Genomic DNA, 20,189 nt, shown 5'->3' with positions numbered 1-20,189 from the left:
TTGGCATATTTTAATTAGGAATTTTCTAGATTTCTAGAAAATCTGAATTAATTTGAAATCAGAATTGAAAATGTTGTCAAGTGGCCAACGAGAACCTGTTCTGACTGGTCACAATTTTTATTAATTTAAAAAATATATATTTATTTTACTGATTTTTTTTAAAGTTTTGGAAAAAATCACAGTTTATTTAAAATCAGATTTGAACATATAGCCAAGTGGCCAACGGAAACCCATTCTAAATGTTCCGGTTCTGGGAACCAGTGGTTATTTTTAAATGTTTATTAATTAAAAAAGCATATTTTAATAAGGAAATTTTCTAGTTGTCTAGAAAATCTGAATTTATTCAAAATCAGAATCAGAAATGTGGCCAGGAACCCGCTTTAAATAATCCGGATTAGGGAACCAGTGAACATTTGAAGTTTTTAACAAGTTTTCAAAAAACATATTTAGATTAATTAAATTTAAAAATTCCTGTAAAAATTAAGAACATATTCGATATCAGAATTAGAAATATTGCCAAGTGGCCTACGGGAACTCGTTCTGAATGTTTCGGATCATGTTACCAGAGGAAACTTGAATTTTTAATTAATTTTAAAAACTTTACTTTTTTTTTGTTTATTTTATAAAGCATATTTTCATTAAGATTTTTTTTAGATTTCTAGAAAAATCTAAATTTATTTGAAATCAGCATTAGAAATGTTGCCAAGTGGCCAAGTGACTGATCACAATTTTTATTAATTTAAAAAAATATAGTGGTTTATTTGAAATCAGAATAAGAAATGTTTCCAAATGGCCAACGGGAACCCGTTCAGAATGTTCCGGATCAGGGAACCAGTGGTCACTTGAAATGTTTATTAATTTAGAAAAAAGCATATATTAATTAAGAAATTTTCTAGTTTTCTAGAAAAATCAGAATTAATTCAAAATCAGAATCAGAAATGTGGCCAGGTGACAAACAGTAACCCGTTTTAATTGATCCGGATTAGGGAACAAGTGAATATTTGAAATTTTTATCAGGTTTTCAAAATCATATTTTGATTAATCAAATTTTAAAATTCCTGTAAAAATTCAGAATTTATTTAAAATCAGAATTAAATATGTTGCTAAGTGGTCAACTGGAACCCGTTCAGACTGATCCGGATCAGGAAACAGAAGACACTTGATTTTTTTATTAATATTAATGAAGCATATTTCAATAAATGACATTCAAAAATTCCACTTATAATCTTAAAATTTTTATATTCCTTTAAAAATTCAGAACATATTTGAAATCAGAATTAGGCAAGTGGCCGACGGAATCCGTTCTGAATGATTTGGATCAGGGAACCAGTGTTCACTTGACTTTTTTTTTATTTTATAAAGCATATTCTAATTATGAAATTTTCTAGATTTCTAGAAAAATCTAAATTTATTTGAAATCAGAATTGAAAATGTTGTCAGGTGACCAACGAGAACCTGTTCTGACTTGTCACAATTTTAATTAATTAAAAAAAATATATTTATTTTGCTGATTTTTTTTTTTAATTTTTGGAAAAAAATCACAGTTAATTTGAAATCAGAATTAAAAATATTTCCAAGTAGCCAACGGGAACCCGTTCTGAAAGTTCCGGATCAGGGAACCAGTGGTCACTTGAAGTGTTTATTGATTAAAAAAAAGCATATTTTAATTAAAAAATTTTCAAGTTTTTTAGAAAAATCAGAATTAATTCAAAATCAGAATCAGAAATGTGGCCAGGTGACCAACAGGAACCCGCTTTTAACAATCCGGATTAGGGAACCAGAGAACATTTGAAATTTTTATCATGTTTTCAAAAACATATTTTGATAAATGAAATTTTAAAATTCCTTTAAAATTCAGAATTTACTTGAAATCAGAATTAGATGTTGCCAAGTGGCCAACGGGAATCCGTTCTGACTGTTCCGGATTGTAATATCTCAAACGTTCGACAGTGCGAGGCGTAAGAACCGCGGGGAAACCTGCAGGGACTTTCTTTGCATTAAGAGCTATCCAAGGTGTGGTAGACTGCGAGGAGCAGTAACCAGCTCGGAGCTCGAAATAAAGTAGACAAGTCGCCTTGATGTTCCAGCCGAAAAGACTCCTCTTTGTTTATTTGAACTCGGGTATTTATACTAGTCAAATTTGTTGCATCACATGTAATTTGAGTGGTGACACTTACGTGCTACAGTATAGACTTCTGGAGTTGGCTTGTACTGGGTTGAACCCTTGCGCTGGCTCAGCAGGAGTCAGCGTCCCGGCCAATTGTCGATGAACCGAAATATGGTTCGAAAAAGGCTATACGCAAGCATCAGCAATTATGCTTGCGCCAAGTGGTTCTAACTGTGTGTGGGCTCTACAGCCAGGCAGGGTTTGTGTTTTGAAAGACAAAACCTGGTCTTGTTGTGCGAGGTCCGGGCATGGTAATAAAAATGGAAATTAAGTGTGAATGGGTATGTTGGGAATGCAGTGGTGTTCAGACTATTACAGGATCAAGAAACCAGTGGACATCGCAGGGTTGTTACGGGAAAGTCGAAAGAAAATCCGCGCCAAATCCGCGCTGACCGAAACCTCAATCCGCGCGAAATTCACGCCATATAAAAAAAATCGCGACAAACATTCAAGAAACATAATTTCCAAAGAAAAACCTAATTAAGAAAGTATTTGATAAAAAAATTAAACTCGTTTTATGTTTGAAGGAATGATAGCAAAAATCCTTTTAAAAATACCTAAAGAGACATCAAGAAAAGTGTCACCAAAAATTATTTTTGCAAATCAGAAAGACACTACAATAATTTCGACTAATATAAATGAAATAGAAAATTATAAACCAATATAAACAAAATTTAAAAATCTAATAAATGAAATTTAACTTCAAAAATATAAGCTCAAAAAACCAAAATCTAAAATTTTAATATAATTGAATTTTAGATTTAGAAATTCTAAACATTCAAAATCTTTAAATTTTAATACAGATTGTATTCCATATTCCACACTTAATTTCGAATAATTCCGAAACAAATTGCATTTCCAATATTTGACATATTTTCTTCCAAAAATTAAAGATTTTAAGATTTTAAGAATTTAAGAATTTAAGAATTTAAGAATTTAAGAATTTAAGAATTTAAGAATTTAAGAATTTAAGAATTTAAGAATTTAAGAATTTAAGAATTTAAGAATTTAAGAATTTAAGAATTTAAGAATTTAAGAATTTAAGAATTTAAGAATTTAAGAATTTAAGAATTTAAATTTAAGAATTTAAGAATTTAAGAATTTAAGAATTTAAGAATTTAAGAATTTAAGAATTTAAGAATTTAAGAATTTAAGAATTTAAGAATTTAAGAATTTAAGAATTTAAGAATTTAAGAATTTAAGAATTTAAATTTAAGAATTTAAGAATTTAAGAATTTAAGAATTTAAGAATTTAAGAATTTAAGAATTTAAGAATTTAAGAATTTAAGAATTTAAGAATTTAAGAATTTAAGAATTTAAGAATTTAAGAATTTAAATTTAAGAATTTAAGAATTTAAGAATTTAAGAATTTAAGAATTTAAGAATTTAAGAATTTAAGAATTTAAGAATTTAAGAATTTAAGAATTTAAGAATTTAAGAATTTAAGAATTTAAGAATTTAAGAATTTAAGAATTTAAGAATTTAAATTTAAGAATTTAAGAATTTAAGAATTTAAGAATTTAAGAATTTAAGAATTTAAGAATTTAAGAATTTAAGAATTTAAGAATTTAAATTTAAGAATTTAAGAATTTAAGAATTTAAGAATTTAAGAATTTAAGAATTTAAGAATTTAAGAATTTAAGAATTTAAGAATTTAAATTTAAGAATTTAAGAATTTAAGAATTTAAGAATTTAAGAATTTAAATTTAAGAATTTAAGAATTTAAGAATTTTAGAATTTTAGAATTTAAGAATTTAAGAATTTAAGAATTTTAAATTAAGAATTTAAAATTTAAGAATTTAAGAATTTAAGAATTTAAGAATTTAAGAATTTAAGAATTTAAGAATTTAAGAATTTAAGAATTTAAGAATTTAAGAATTTAAGAATTTAAGAATTTAAGAATTTAAGAATTTAAGAATTTAAGAATTTAAGAATTTAAGAATTTAAGAATTTAAGAATTTAAGAATTTAAGAATTTAAGAATTTAAGAATTTAAGAATTTAAGAATTTAAGAATTTAAGAATTTAAAATTTAAGAATTTAAGAATTTAAGAATTTAAGAATTTAAGAATTTAAGAATTTAAGAATTTAAGAATTTAAGAATTTAAGAATTTAAGAATTTAAGAATTTAAGAATTTAAGAATTTAAGAATTTAAGAAATTAAGAATTTAAGAATTTAAGAATTTAAGAATTTAAGAATTTAAGAATTTAAGAATTTAAGAAATTAAGAATTTAAGAATTTAAAATTTAAGAATTTAAGAATTTAAGAATTTAAGAATTTAAGAATTTAAGAATTTAAAATTTAAGAATTTAAGAATTTAAGAATTTAAGAATTTAAGAATTTAAGAATTTAAGAATTTAAGAATTTAAGAATTTAAGAATTTAAGAATTTAAGAATTTAAGAATTTAAGAATTTAAGAATTTAAGAATTTAAGAATTTAAGAATTTAAGAATTTAAGAATTTAAGTATTTAAGAATTTAAGAAAAATGTTTAAATTTAGAAAAAAAAACATTACTCAAAACTCAAAAGAAATTACATATTCAGAGGCAGACATATTAAGAAATGAGTTAAGTGTAGTACTAATTTTATTTGAGAAATTCTCAACCATACATTTAAAAATAATCTCTACATAATCTTCATCTTAATTTTTCGACGGTTCGTATTAAGAAAATACAAACATTTTCAGAAAAAAATCTATTAATGAGAAATTTACATTGCAATCAATAGAAAAAACAAATTCGCGTAATTCTTGATAATATTTTTCATAATATCTTGAAAGTAATTCTATATATTAAATTAATAAACATTGTGACCAGTTAGAACAGGATCTCGTTGGCTACTTAGCAACATTTTTAATTCTGATTTCGAATATGTTCTGAATTTTAACAGGAATTTTAAAATTTCATTAATCAAAATATGTTTATTTGAAAACTTGATAGTAATTTCAGATGATAACTGGTTCCCCAATCCAGAAGATTTAAAACGGGTTCCTGTTGGTCACCTGGCCACATTTATGATTCTGATTTCAAATAAATTGTGATTTTTTTGCAAAAATTAATAAAAAAAAAATCAGTTTTTTTTAAATTTATAAAAAATGTGACCAGTCAGAACAGGTTTTCGTTGGCCCCTTGACAACATTTATATTTCTAATTTTAAATAAATTTAGATTTTCCAGCAATTAAAAAAAATAAAATATGCTTTATTAAAATTAATAAAAAAAAAACAAATGTTCTGGGACTGGTTCCCTAATCCAGAACATTTAATACGGGTTTTTTTGATCACCTGGCCACATTTCTGATTCTGATTTTGAATAAATTCAGATTTTCTAGACAACTAGAAAATTTCCTTATTAAAATATGCTTTTTTAATTAATAAACATTTCAAGTAACCACTGGTTCCCTGAACCGGAACATTCAGAATGGGTTTCCGTTGGCCACTTGGCTATATTTTCAAATCTGATTTTAAATAAACTGTGATTTTTCCAAATCTTTAAAAAATCAGTAAAATAAATATATATTTTTAAATTAATAAAAATTGTGACCAGTCAGAACAGGTTCTCGTTGGCCACTTGACAACATTTTCAATTCTGATTTCAAATAAATTCAGATTTTCTAGAAATCTAGAAAATTCCTAATTAAAATATGCCAAGTGACCACTGGCTCCCTGATCCGGAACAGTCGGCCTTTTGGCAACATTTTTATTTCTTATTTTAAATACATTCAGATTTTTCCAGGGATTTAAAAATTTCATTAATTAAAATATGCAATTTTAAAATAAATTAAAAATTCAAGTTTCCTCTGGTAACATGATCCGAAACATTCAGAACGAGTTCCCGTAGGCCACTTGGCAATATTTCTAATTCTGATATCGAATATGTTCTTAATTTTACAGGAATTTTTAAATTTAATTAATCTAAATATGTTTTTTGAAAACTTGATAAAAACTTCAAATGTTCACTGGTTCCCTAATCCAGAACATTTAAAACGGGTTCCTGTTGGTTACCTGGCCATATTTCTGATTCTGATTTTTCTAGAAAACTAGAAAATTTCCTAATTAAATTATGCTATTTTAAATTAATACACATATCAAGTGACCATTGGTTCTCTGATCTGGAATATTCAGAACGAGTTCCCGTTGGCCACTTGGCCACATTTCTGATTCTGATTTCGGATTAATTCATATTTTTCCAGAAACCTTGAAAATTTCTTAATAAAAATCTGCCTTTAAAATTAAAAATGTCAAGTGTCCACTGGTTCCATGATCCGGAACATTCAGAGCAGGTTCCCGTTGGCCACTTGGCCATGTTTTTGTGGTAATATGAATATGAAGTAGCAAAGAATGCTTCAACAACACTTTTATTTATATCTGTCTGACACATTGGAATTGTGAAAATATTGCTTAATTTTTCCGGAGTTTCCGGATCCGGATTGACCGGAACCGGTTCTCAATGGCCACCTTTTCAATTAAACACCTTCAAACATGCTGGGACCAACATTTTTTAGTTTGTATGGATTGTTTCATGCTATAGTGCGTTCACTTCGCATTAAGAGCAAAAACTTCAAATTTTGAAGTTTTTCACAGTTTTGGTCAATATTCCGGATTTCCTCCGGAACCGGTTACGGAACCGGCCAATGGGACCAAATCTTGAGTTTTTCTAACAATTTACCGTCGAATGACACCGGAAGCGTCCAAAAGACCTAATTGATCAGAAGTTACAGAGAAAACAAAATTAAAAATATATTCCGACGGGGGTGATTCATATGCAAAACTTCTGCATTGAATATCTCGAGTTAGGATAACAATAAAAATATGCGCCAGGTTGCATTTTGTTCAGGAAGCCGATCCCTAGAGGAGCATTTTTTTTCGTGCTGCCAAAAAATAAAAAAAATATTTTGTTACGCTGTGTTATTCATACCATCAGATAAGGTTGTCAGTTCTTCAATCTTTTGAACTCCTTGGAAAGCTCTTTAATTACCTATCCAAAGATAGATCGCATGATAGATCCGGACATCGTTTTCATCAAAATATCTGAGATCCGGCCTCCAAAAAGTGCATAAATAACACTTCAGTGGTTATAACTTTTCATAGGGTTGTCAGATCTTCAATCTTTAGGAACTCGTTAGAAACGTCTTTTGAATACCTTTCAAAAATTGTAAAACATGACGGGGTTTCTTACAAAAAACACCCTTTTTATAATCTTCCGGACTTTTCTCCAAATGTTTTTTTTTAATAACTAAGCTTTATAATTTTAATAGCAACTTATGGGGCCCTACAACGAATCCAATGAGCCAGTGCACAGTGGTGTAAAACGCAAAATTATGCGTAAAATGGATTTTCCGAAAAATGGTGACGTTTCGAAGCTTTGGTGCCTTGAGAAGAGTTGTTGCAAATGGAAAAGGGCAACTGGTTTGGTTCAAAATTAGGGTGGTTCACGATTAGGGTGGTTTTGAAAATCCAACTTTTCAGGAATATTTTTGAGATTTTTATCGTCTTCTAGAAAGTTGTTGAACTTGCCAATCCAAGCAACTTTGTCGAAGAGATCAACATTTTATCACTTTATCTACTGACAAGTCAATTTAGTAAAAATTTTCAGCCATTTTCAGGTAAAAATGATGCAAATTTAAAACTCAAATATCTCGAAAAGGCGCAGGCCAAATAAAAATTTTACATAGAAAACCAAAAATCGATTTTTGACACTCTAGCTCAATTCTGAGGGCAGATTCAGATTCAGCGGGCAAAATTATATGGAAAAACATATAGTTGGACAATTTTCGAATTTCGTTAGGGTGGTCCCATACACTTTTCCCCTGAAAATTAGACATTTTCAAATAAAGATATCTCGAGTTAAAAGAAAAATACTCCTGGGATTTTTTAAGCGTTTATAGTTCTAGATATCCTCTTTCGCGCTTAAAATTAGGCATGAGCCTTTTCGAGATATTTGAGTTTTAAATTTGTATCTTTTTTATCCTAAAAATGGCTGTAACTTTTGACCCTCAAGTCCAAATTTACTTGTCAGAAAATAAAAATTTTCGTTTTTTAAAGCTCTAAAAGTGCTTCTAACAACACTGTTCTCTAAAACTTAACCCTGAATTGCTACGTTCAAAAAACTGATTTTTGAAGGTTTGCTCAGATGCTTTCTATAAATTTGGTCATAGAAAGCGTAGATTACGAGTTAAAATGTTGGTATCTTCTACAAAGTTGCTTGGATTGGCAAGCTCAACAGCTTTGTAGAAAACGAAAAAAATCCCAAAAATATTCCTGAAAAGTTAGATTTATTAAACCACCCTAATCGTGAACCACCCTAATTTTAAACCAAACCAAAAGTTGCCCTTTTCCATTTGCAACAACTCTTCTCAAGACACCAAAGCTCCAAAACGTCACAATTTTTCAGAAAATCTATTTTCCACCACTCACACAGACATTTGCTCAGAATTTGATTCTGAGTCGATAGGTATACGTGAAGGTGGGTCTAGGAGGTCAAATTATTCAATTCAATTCAATTTTGTTTTATTTGTGAATAATCAAGTTACCGTAAACTGGGGTCAATCGGGACACATGGGGCGAATTGGGACAGCAGTTTTAACCATGTTGGAGGACAATATTTTGATTTTTCTAGTTGGTTTCGGTTAGAACAGACTCAGGCCAACAAAATGTGTACATCAATTTCCAAATTTAAAAGCTTTGAGTGCTCTAAAAACTGCTGTCCCTATTCAGACTGTAGTCCCGATTCACCCCAGATTACGGTACAATGAGTTCATTTAGGTACACAACAGAGTTTTGGTGTTCCTTTTAGCTGTGTTTTACATCGTAATTCAATCGAAAAATTATTACTTATAACTATGGAATAGACAAGAGTAAGAAAAAGTTTTCAAAAAACTTACAGAAAGAGGTCAAATTATTAATTTCGATTTTCAAGTGATTTTATAGCCTTTCCTCAGTGAGGTGAGGAAGGCAATTAGTAAAGGGGGACTCTGTCAAAGTTGAGTTGAGTTCAAAATTTAACGCAAACTGAGTGTTATTCACACAGATGTAAGGCTTCTAGGCCCAGTGAAAAAAATATAATTCTACTCAAAAATGTGGAACTCCTCGTCACAGTGCCCAAAGGCAAAGAATTATCGAGCTCGAGCTGTCACAGTCCCTGCGAAATATGCCGGCTGGCAAGTCGAGCGGTCAGTCAAAAAACCCAGCTAGAAGTCGCATGATACAAAAACTTTTGCCAGAAAGAGAAAGCAGATCTGTTGCAAACAAACCCGCAGCTGCCATGTAAACATACTTAAATGTGTTGGCAAATTTCTAACTAGAAGGCCTATGAGTGGAATTCACTCGAATCAGGCAGATGCCCCCCTTTATTCCTTCCTGAGTAGGTTCGGTTTTCACAATTTTGCACGTAGGGGAAGGTGGGGCAAGACGACCATATGGGGCAAGAGGAACAATCGCTCCTACGGCCGTAATTTGTACAATTTTGATTATTTCCAGTATGAGGAATTGTTGCTAGCAATGCAATTAGCTGATTATACTACCACATAACCGGCAAAATGACGTAAACGCCACGGGGCATAAGATTTAATGAAGTTTTTTTCGAAACCATTGTTTTCTTATAATATTTGGAAAGTACAAAATAAGGCTTAGGGTTCGTTTTAAGGCTCATTTTATCAAAATGCTATTTTTCCTAGATCAGTAGTGTCCCTACAAATGACATGCACCTATTACAAAGTATGATTTAACTTTTGGTTATTTTTGTTGAGAGCTTTTAAAAATCTTGTTCAGGTGGGGCAAGTGTACCATATGGATTTTTAGTATGGAAAAAAATACGAATTGCTGCAACAACATATTTTATTGGGTAATAAATACATGAAAGTACTTAAAAACTGATAAACAATCGTTAAAAAAAATTGTACATACAAAGTATAGTAATATTATGAAAATTTACTATTTATCATCGAAGTAGTATTTTTTTTCGTAAAAACGATAAAAAATTTAGTAAAATATTATTATTTAATCTAAAAATGGAAGAAACCATTCAAATACATTATAATCTGATGTATCTAAGTGATAACAGTTCAATTGTTAGCAAATTACCATATTTTTCATGCATTGTTCCTCTTGCCCCAACGGGTTGCTCGTCTTGCCCCACTAGTTGAGTAGAACGTACGGAAAATCAAAAATTTTAAAATCAATTTTTCACATTAAAAAACAGGATTTTTTTAAAAACTTGTTTAAACAAAGTCTTAGTCAAGACCTAGAATAAGATGACTTTCCCCTACATCTTACTTGTTGTTGTTGGAATGATTGTTCTCAACGTAACAATATTCACAGGGTAATTCTCTACCAACTCACACGAAATCGGGAAAAGTGGCCCCGACCTCTCTTCGATTTGCGTGAAACATTGACCTAAGGGGTAAATTTTGTCCCAGATCACGAATCCGAGGTCCGTTTTTTTATATCTCGTGACGGAGGGGCGGTACGACCCCTTTCATTTTTGAACATGCGAAAAAGAGGTGTTTTCAATAATTTGCAGCCTGAAACGGTGATAAGATAGATATTTGGCGACAAAGGGACTTTTATGTAAAATTAGACGCCCAATTTGATGGCGTACTCAGAATTCCTAAAAAAAACTATTTTTCATCGAAAAAATACAAAAAAGTTTTAAAAACTCTCCCATTTTCCGTTTATTAACTGTAAAAGTTTTTGGAACATGTTATTTTAAGGGAAATTAACTCGTGATGTTTATAAGCAAACCCCTTATATTTATTCGCTTCGCTTCGCTTCGCTAGGAGACGGTGATTTTAGCGGATTGCAGACTGGATTTTCGCCATGTGATGTGATGATTGTCTAAGCCCAAGTTGCCTAGGAATCGATAATTAGGAATAGAACCAATTCCACCTGAACCAGATTCTCACCACCATGGCAGCTGTCCATTGCCGGCCGCTCCCATCTCCACCGCGCACCAGGGACAAGGAAAGGGATTTGGAAGACGGGAAGTGTTGATGCTCCACTTTTTTCAGAGTATTAAGGGAAAATCTCCACGGTATCCTCAAGTAAGTTTCGCTTGGAGTTGGACGGTTTTCGGGAAGGTGAATGGTCTGAGGAGCCACCCTAGGCGAGTGGTTACGACCGTTTGCGTTGTTGTTCGAATTCTTCGTGTGTTCTCATTTCTAATGGGAAAGCTTTCAATTCTTCTCATCGCTTATTGGATGACTTCTATCAGTCGCCCAGGCTATTTATAGCGAGGTAATGTAGGTTCATTTCAAATGCGCCTGCATGCACGCAATGCAATGCATTCTTGTATGTTCTGATATTCAACTTGCATTCAATTTTATTCTCGTCCGTTTCTTAGATTCAACTATATCAGTCTAAGTCCCACTCAAGCTACCAATGCTCCACGGTAAAGTGCAAAGCATTTTGCTTGCCAATCCTAAGGACAGGGGATCGAACCCCGCCGTGAGCTTCATGTTTTTTCATTAATTTCTAAATTCAATGAGTCCAGAACTTTCTCGTTGGGAGCAGATGGGTTTCGAACCCAGGACCATTCGCTTATAAAGCGAACACCGTAACCATTCAGCCACGACCGCTCCCTATAAGCAAACCCCTTATATTTATATATATTTTTTTTGAATTTATCTGCTCTGCAACTTTCTAGAACATTATTACACTCTAAAAAATAACCCTGCAAAGTTAGATAAAACACGAAATTTTAAAATGAAAAATGTTATTCTAAATGAAAAAATTACCCTTTTGAGTCAATGTAGATTCGAAAACAACATTAAACTTCCCATACAATGACATGTTCCAAAAAAAATTACATTTGAGTAACAGAAAATGGCAGAGTTTTAAAAAGTTTTTAGTGTTTTTTTCGATGCAAAAAAAGTTTTTTTGAAATTCTGAGTACGCTATCAAATCGGGCGTCTAATTTTACATAAAAGTCCTTTTGACACCAAATTTCTATCTCATCACCGTTTCGGGCTGCAAATTATTGAAAAACACCTCTTTTTTCGCATGTTTAAAAATGAAAGGAGTCGTACCGCCCCTCCGTCACGAGATTTCAAAAAACGGACCTCGGATTCGTGATCAGGGACAAAAGTTACCCTTTAGAACAAAGTTTCACGCAAATAGAATAGGGATCGGGGTAACTTTTCCCGATTTCGTGTGAGTTGGTAGAGAATTACCCATATTATTTTCTCAATCAACCTCAGAACGCTAATAATCTCTGAGTGCCCCTTTTTTGCAACTCCGATCACCTAAACAAAACTTTCCTACGTAAGGATACCTTCGAAAAAGAAAGCAGCAAAACTCGAATTTTGGCGGGAAACTATCCCTCTGGTTGACCAGCAGCAGCTCATTCCAAAACAGTGTCCAACACACTCCAGAACCCGATTGAGGGAACAAAAAGTGAGCAAAGATGCCAATCTCGATTGTGTGATGCACAAAACAGGCGGAGGAAACCCCTCACGGAATGAAAATGAAGCGGAGAGTTCGCACGTGAATGGGGCGAAAAAGTTGGTCTTGGTGCGCGGCCCTTTTGTCATCATCTTCGTCGCCGTAGCCAGGGAGCAGGGAGATTTGAAGGTCGGCAAGGAATTGATGCAGTCAATGGATGTCCTGCACGGCTGCCTAGCCGTCGATGACGATGATGAAGGCCAGCTGAAGCTGTAGATGCAACAGCAGAGGCGAAGAATCGAGACGAGTTGGCTCTTCTGGGTTCTGTTTTGGAACACTGTTCCTACGGTGCGGAGCTGGAGTACGAGATCCCCACACACATCCAGAAGCGCTCGGCGCGTACAGCTGTGCAGTCCGTCGTGTCGTCTTGTTGCATGACCAGAAGCCAGCAGCGCGGAGGAGCCTGCACGGTTAATGTATGATGAGAAAATGTAGAAAGAGAAGCCACGAAGAACAAACCCGGCTACCGAAAGGGGAGTGAGGAGTGTGACACACAATGTCTGAACCAGGAGTCAGCGTCTCGTCGTCGTCTCGAGACACACCAGCACCAACGCCGTTGAACTTGCTCTTTCTGCGAAGGATTCGCCCCTTGCTTTTTTTGCTGGGATGCTAGAACGAACCGGGGAAGACCTTTGAGGAGGTTGGGAGGAGGGATTAGGAAGAACAGATTTTTCTCCCAGGCTTGTTGACTGGCTGCTGCTGTGGAGGAATGTGTTGTCACTTAATTGGGTCCCTCGACGGTAGAGGAGATCGGAGGGGCGGGGAACCAGTTGATTGAATTATAGAAGTGCTAATCGGTGCTGATTGTGTATTATGGTTACAGGGCTCGGAGAAGTGCAATTTTTGTGGGTCAGGGAAAGGGAAAGTTTGGGAAAATTTTGATGGCAGAGGTTCGAAATGGATTAGGTTGGATGTTTTTGAATGCATTTTGATTGATTGACAGAAGTTTGTTGAACATTTCCCTTCCTTAGAAAATGACTAAGAGATAATATCACTAGAAAAATAAACTTCTTTAGTAGGCTTCGTTTACCTTTGTGCTTCATTGAATCGGTAATTTTATTCGTTGAATAATTCTATGATCAGAAAGCATATTTTCATTTTCTGGGATTTTCTAAACAATTCGCTTTTTGACGTTCCGAGAAAAACGTGTTTTAATGTTTGACCTTGAATAAACAAAAACGAGAGCACGCAAAACAATAACAAACACGTTTTGACTGGCTGACCATTCTGTGCGTTGCGCCGAAGTTTGGTTGAATTTGGTTGTCGACGTCCCGAAATATAAGTGAAAATGTTTTCGGTAGTCGAGCTCGTATCTGTGTCAAACGCGCTCTGACCTGAAATCCCTTTGGCCAGTTGTCGCACTTACATCAATTTTCATGCTGTGTCAAAATAGCACGACAAGATAGGAACTTCTTTCATATGAAAAGTGACAAAAATGCACGGAGTTTTTTCGGTTATTATGGAATATCTTCTATTTTCATTATAATTTTAAAAAAATACTCTGATTTATCAAGATAATGCGAAATAAAAAAATAAAACTGAAAATTGACACTGATTTTTTTAAATCATCATTATAAAGCAAAGTTTGAGCTGAACATGTTTACATCGCCATACACAAGCTTATTTAAAAATATAATAACAATTTTATATTTAAGTTATATTTAATAAATAAAATGAAACAGCCTTGCCTCTCAATACCAAAAAAATATGCTTCGCTTTGAAATAAAAAGTTTCTGATAAAAATTAGGCAAAACCGATTTCATTTTTAATTTAACCACAGTCAAATCCACTCTAACCAAGCCGATTTAACACATCAATTAACATTTCTGGGGCCACACACTCACAAAAACCCCACTCCCCCGTCCCTCCTTTTATTTGTTTGCTACCGTGGCCTGCATTCCATGCATTCTTTTATCACACCACGACCACAACTACCACCACCACCACCAACAGGCCACACAGTTGACCATATTTTTAAAACCAACTCGAGGAATAATCACTGATTGGTGGTAGTCGATTGATACAAAACTTGAATTGATGGGTGAGAGGGTTTGTAAGTGTGTTTCTGATTGAGATTATTATGCATTCAAAAATGCACAAGTTAAGTGAGATCACACAATTCCAAGCAAATTGCATTCAGTTGAGATTAAAGCTAATTTGAAAACTTAAACAAATTGTAACTTTAAAAGCAAAAACATATCCAAGATAATCTATACCAAATAAGAGATTATCTGCTTTAAACTAAATCCTTTTGATGTCCTCGAGCCATTTGTTCCCACAAAGTGGCTCTTGAAAATAATTCATTCACACCTTTTTTTTCTAGGTTAAACTGTTGCTCCACAAAAATATTGCTTCTCCCACCCTCGATTGACACCCTCGATTTTTGTAACGAAAAAACGGCTACCTCCCCAAAATGTCAATGACTTTTTTCCTGTCACAGGTTTGTGACTGTGTGTGCATTTGTTGGTGCGTTTGTCACACGCGATATTTGTACCGCGAGTGTCGACCTCATTTAGTTCGGCCCCTGTCTGCTGTGCTTCGTGTGGTTGGTTGGAGTGTTGCCCGTTTTGTCATTACCCTTTTTCCCCCGTTTCTCTGTGGCTTGATTTGCCACTTGTGGCCACAACAACAACGCCAGACCAGACTACCGGTTGTTGGGTGGTTTGTTGGTCCTCTCTCTTTGACACTTGTTCAGCACGAAATAAAAAGTGTGTCGAACTATTTTTGTACTATTTGTCTGGGTCATACAAATTTTTCAAGAAAATTCACTGTTCAAACGAAAACAGGAACAAGTTTATTAAAATAAACACATCTAAACTATAAATTGTACATCAAAATCTATAAATCGTAAAAGTTAACCATCTTAAGTAAAATTTTGTTCTATCCCTCGACTCTTAAATTTACACTAACAGTTCAATATATTTTATGGTTGAAAGCAAATTATTATTAATTATTATTAATGTATTATTTTGCATGTTTTTTTTTTTTTTCATAATACTAATAGAATACGTTTAATCATAGTCCAGGGTATAACAAATATTTTGACTGAAAATATAGAGCAGGCCTGCCCAACGTCCAGCCGCGGGCCGGATCCGGCCCCTGAAGTCCTTTCATCCGGCCCGCGACGGCTTTTAAAAATAGTTCTATGGCCGGCCCGTAAAGCTGTTCATGAAGTATGAAATAAATAAAAAATTTGTCTGAATAAAAAAACATAAGCTTGAGATCAAGTTTTAACATATAATAAGAACATTCTTCATGTTTGAATTTAATTCTTAAAATTTTTAAATTGATATTTTTTAACTGAAAAATTGTCAAGGAAAACAAAATTATCCATTTTGCAAAATTGTGGAATTTAATAAAAAAAAAACTTGGATTGTTGTCTTTAAACAAAAAAAATTAAAATAGGTCAAAAAAAAAACACATTTTTGAATGTTATCTTTGTTTTTCATTCTTAAAATCAAGATATATGAATCATATTTGCAACACTAGTTCTTTTATGTATTTACTTTAGAAGAAACCAATCACAAGAAAATTGAAAAAATGTGTTTACTTTTTCAACTTTTATCAAATATTAGTTCCAGCCCGCCACTGCTTCAGAAAAAATCAGATCTGGACCGTAGGGCAAAAAGGTTGGGCACCCCTGATATAGAGGAATAAATTGAAATTGATCTCACAAAATGACTTTTTTCAAAACATTGAAAATGTTAGTTTAATCGGATTTTTAAATATTTTGAATATTTTGAATATTTTGAATATTTTGAATATTTTGAATATTTTGAATATTTTGAATATTTTGAATATTTTTAATATTTTTAATATTTTGAATATTTTTAATATTTTTAATATTTTGAATATTTTTAATATTTTGAATATTTTGAATATTTTGAATATTTTGAATATTTTGAATATTTTGAATATTTTGAATATTTTGAATATTTTGAATTACTTGATCATTACATCATCATTGAATACTTATGTTTAAACCGCGTTTTTGATTAGTTTTTGAAGTTTTTGAGCGCGTTTTACCCAAAAAAGCCGATTCGCGAAATCGTGAATTGTGTTCATGAATTTGAGAACCAGGAAGGAATACATTCAATATGGTGCAAATCTTAGATGGAAAAGCCGTAAAAGCCATCGTGAGCTTAACCCTCTACAACCTAACCCCGCATTAAGACGGGCTTCGATCTAAAAAATCGCCAAAAATCAATTTTCCAACCGATTTTTGATCTTTAAAAAGCATTGGAAAGAAGAACTCTTAAAATTTTAGAAAATTTCATGGTTGGAAGTTTAACTTGTTTTATGCGACTTTGCCAATGTTTTTTAAAATGTAAATTTGGCTGTGTTTTTTACTAACATTTCTATATTTTCAGTAATACTTCTTTTTGTAGTGTCCCAGACTATGCCTCTACGCATTTTTTTTGCAATTTAAATGATGATGGTGCCATTCTATAGCAGAAAATGTGAAAAAAATGCAAAAAATTAAAAAAGTGACTGTAAAAACGTGAAAAAATTAGATGGGCAAAATGTAATTATATTAGGTGGTAGAATAGGCCAAACACTACCAAAAACAAACATAAACTAAGCAAGATAAATGAAAACTAAAATACTAAAAATAAAACAAGAAAAACATAAAACCAGAGAAGTAAAGTTTTTCGTAGAACAAAAGTTGCTCAAAATGACCTCCTGAACACGTGAAAAATAACTATTTTCGAAAAAAAAATTAGGCAGTTGAGGGTTAAGGTACTAGTTTTCTCCAAATTAAAAAAAAATATTTTGACTTTTTTTTAAGGATATGTAGTAGGTAAACAATCTCAAGCATTTTTGGAATTGGTTTTTCGTAAGAAGATCGAATACCGATGCAAAAAGGGATTTGTTTATCTATGGTTCTTACATCCTTTTGAAAGCTAATCCGTGAAATTCACTGGCGATTGTCCACGCTCCAAGCAAAAATGATTTTATTTGTATGGAAATTGTCCACGATGGGGAGGGGTGAGATTTCCAAAAAAGTGTCCACGTGGTTTGTAGATGGTCTTTTTGTCAATTTTGGAAAAAGATGATAACAACTTCCCTGGTTGGGCACCCTTAAAACATAGGTTGGATTGATCTCAACCACATATTCATATTTTCTTCAAAATTCAAATCAATTTTTCAAAAAACATTATTTCTGAAAATGTCATAAACCTCATCAACAACTACGACAACTTTCAAAGTACACTTCCGTCAAAACTAGGGTGTGGTCGATACTCACTATGGCAGCAGCTCAAATCGCAACCGCACTTCTAAGCCGCAGCCCCGTGATGGCGTAATAAAAATCCAAACCGCCAAAAAGATTGGTCCAAACACACGGTTTACTTTTTGCACGGTTTATATTTACAGCATTGATGGATTACTTTGCCGCGACTCTTGACGACCGAGGCTTACAGTGAAATCCGCATCTGTATGAGTGAATATCTGTGTCCGTCGCCGTGTTTGTATTTGTATGTATGTATGTTGACAACCAGCACTCCGGATGCAACATCCAACGGTGTGTGATGGCCAGGCCCGTTGCAACTCCAAACTGAATTTATATATAGATTCGCGAGTGGAGTTGGCAAGAGTAGAGAGGGGGGGAGGAGGAAGTACCTGAACAACAACATCTACTCTACATGTAGGTGCACTTTCCATCATGGGAGCGCACTATAAAATCTAAAACAGCAAAAGCCACTAAAGTACCTTGATATTTTGTACCACTCTCCGTCAGTGTGCAAGTGTGCCTCGTCGAATCTCGGTGTAAACCGCCGGCCTTTGCCTTGCCGGGAGGATGCTGCAGATTTACGATGGGAACAGTGTTGCCAAATGTTAACTTTTGAAATTTCATCACTGTCAAGAACAGGAAATATAACATTTTATGTGGCAAAGAATATTCTCGTCATTTAAAAAATGTCCAACATACTTTTAAAAATGACAAACGGCATACACGGAAAAAAGTCAACTTTCGAAATCGTGGATTGTGTTCATAAATTTGAGAACCACGAAGGAATATATTCGTGGTTTTAAATTCATGAATACAATTCACGATTACGGGAATTGTTTTTTTCTTTTCTATGAAATAAAAGACTAAAAATCAAATGGAAAATGTAAAGTCAACTGAAAAATCATACAAAAAAAATCAACCTTCAACCAAGATATTGGTGCAGTTGTTATCCTGAGCTGAGATATGGACTAACTTTCAACAGCTGATTTGTTCGAAAGGGGGAGAGAGTTTACTGGTATTAAGGAGAACGAATTGGACAGAGATGGAAAAAAATGCAAAAATAACCTTCGAAATAGCTTATGAATGTGGGATAGTTAGAGGAAAGGAGGACGGCAAAAATATGTTTCAATAATCTTAAAAAAAAATCATAAATACATATTTTTATGAATTCTTAGATACAGTCCAGACTCAATTATCCGAAGGCCTCGGAAAAATATCACAGCAAACGGTTTTAATTTATAAAAAATGTTTTGATATTTTTTGTAGTTTATAAATATTTTTTTTTTATTATTTGAGGTTAGTTTTTCAGCAAAGTGAAGTGAAGATGATCATGAAAACGTGGAAAACTGGCTTTGAAAATTCAATTTGAGTTTTACTACTTCAAAATAAGCAACAACAAATCTGGCAACCCTTTCCGCGCAAAACAATTCCTCGCAAAAAGAAGCTCGGATTGGTTGTTGTTGTTTGACTAGGCTAGGCTCCGTGTCTTGCTCGTTGTTACTAAGCGCGGCTGTTGGCTCAAACGCCACGTGAAACCGTGATATACTCTGAGCGCTGAACCTGGCCAAGTTGTCAGCAGCATACTCTTTTGACGAAGGTGTTTGACATTTCCAGAAAAATGCATTTAACTGAGTAAACAACGAATAATTGTAAACAGAAGATTTGGGGATAATATTTTGTACGATAAGTGTCAAAAAAGCACATAATGTTATGGTTTTTGTTGAATATCTAAACTGTAAAATAAACTTTTGAGGATCTGTTTAGGCCACAAGCTGAAATATTTAAGGCTGTTCAAAATGGCGTCCTTCACTCACGTAAGCCCCTTAAAATGCACATGCGACAAAACAGCACACCAGCGACCAAGTGCACCTCTGTTGCAGGTTGCAGCTTTGCAGCTCGGTGACTGATGGATGGATTGGATGGGTTGGCTTGGCTTGAGTCGGTTCGGTTTGGCTTGTGAATGCAATATAGATTGTAAATAAATACACACACGCAAACCGACACCGTCGTCGTCGAAAACAGCTTCAAGGTGCATTGCTGATGCTGCAGATTCAGTGTGTGTGTTTGTGCTCTGTAATTGAACACAAAATGGCGCACGCGAGTTACTCCAAACCGCCCCAAACATATCTTGATACACAATTGCAACCTACAGAACTAGGTTCCACTAGAAATGAGCACTCGAAAGTTGGGCAAAGTTTAGTTTAGTTGATGATTGTTTTTTGTTGAATTGATAGGTTCGAAATTGACACAATTGCAAATAAGAAGATTTGTTGGATTATTGTTCAGCACTGCTGAGTTGTCTTAAATCTCAGAAGCCTGCAGCTGATATCTTTTTTGATAACATTCAAATCCA

At 33.2% G+C, this 20,189-nt stretch overlaps 1 protein-coding gene across 1 annotated transcript in view; it reads left to right on the top strand.

Annotated features, from left to right (window-relative positions):
• Positions 1-20,189, top strand: part of LOC6047667 — a 48,758-nt gene that overhangs the window by 14,461 nt on the left and 14,108 nt on the right. The window lies entirely within an intron of this gene.

The sequence above is a fragment of the Culex quinquefasciatus genome, chromosome 2 (genome assembly GCF_015732765.1).
Source record: "Culex quinquefasciatus strain JHB chromosome 2, VPISU_Cqui_1.0_pri_paternal, whole genome shotgun sequence".
Classification (NCBI taxonomy): domain Eukaryota; kingdom Metazoa; phylum Arthropoda; class Insecta; order Diptera; family Culicidae; genus Culex; species Culex quinquefasciatus.
This window is presented reverse-complemented; position numbering and strand designations above follow the sequence as displayed.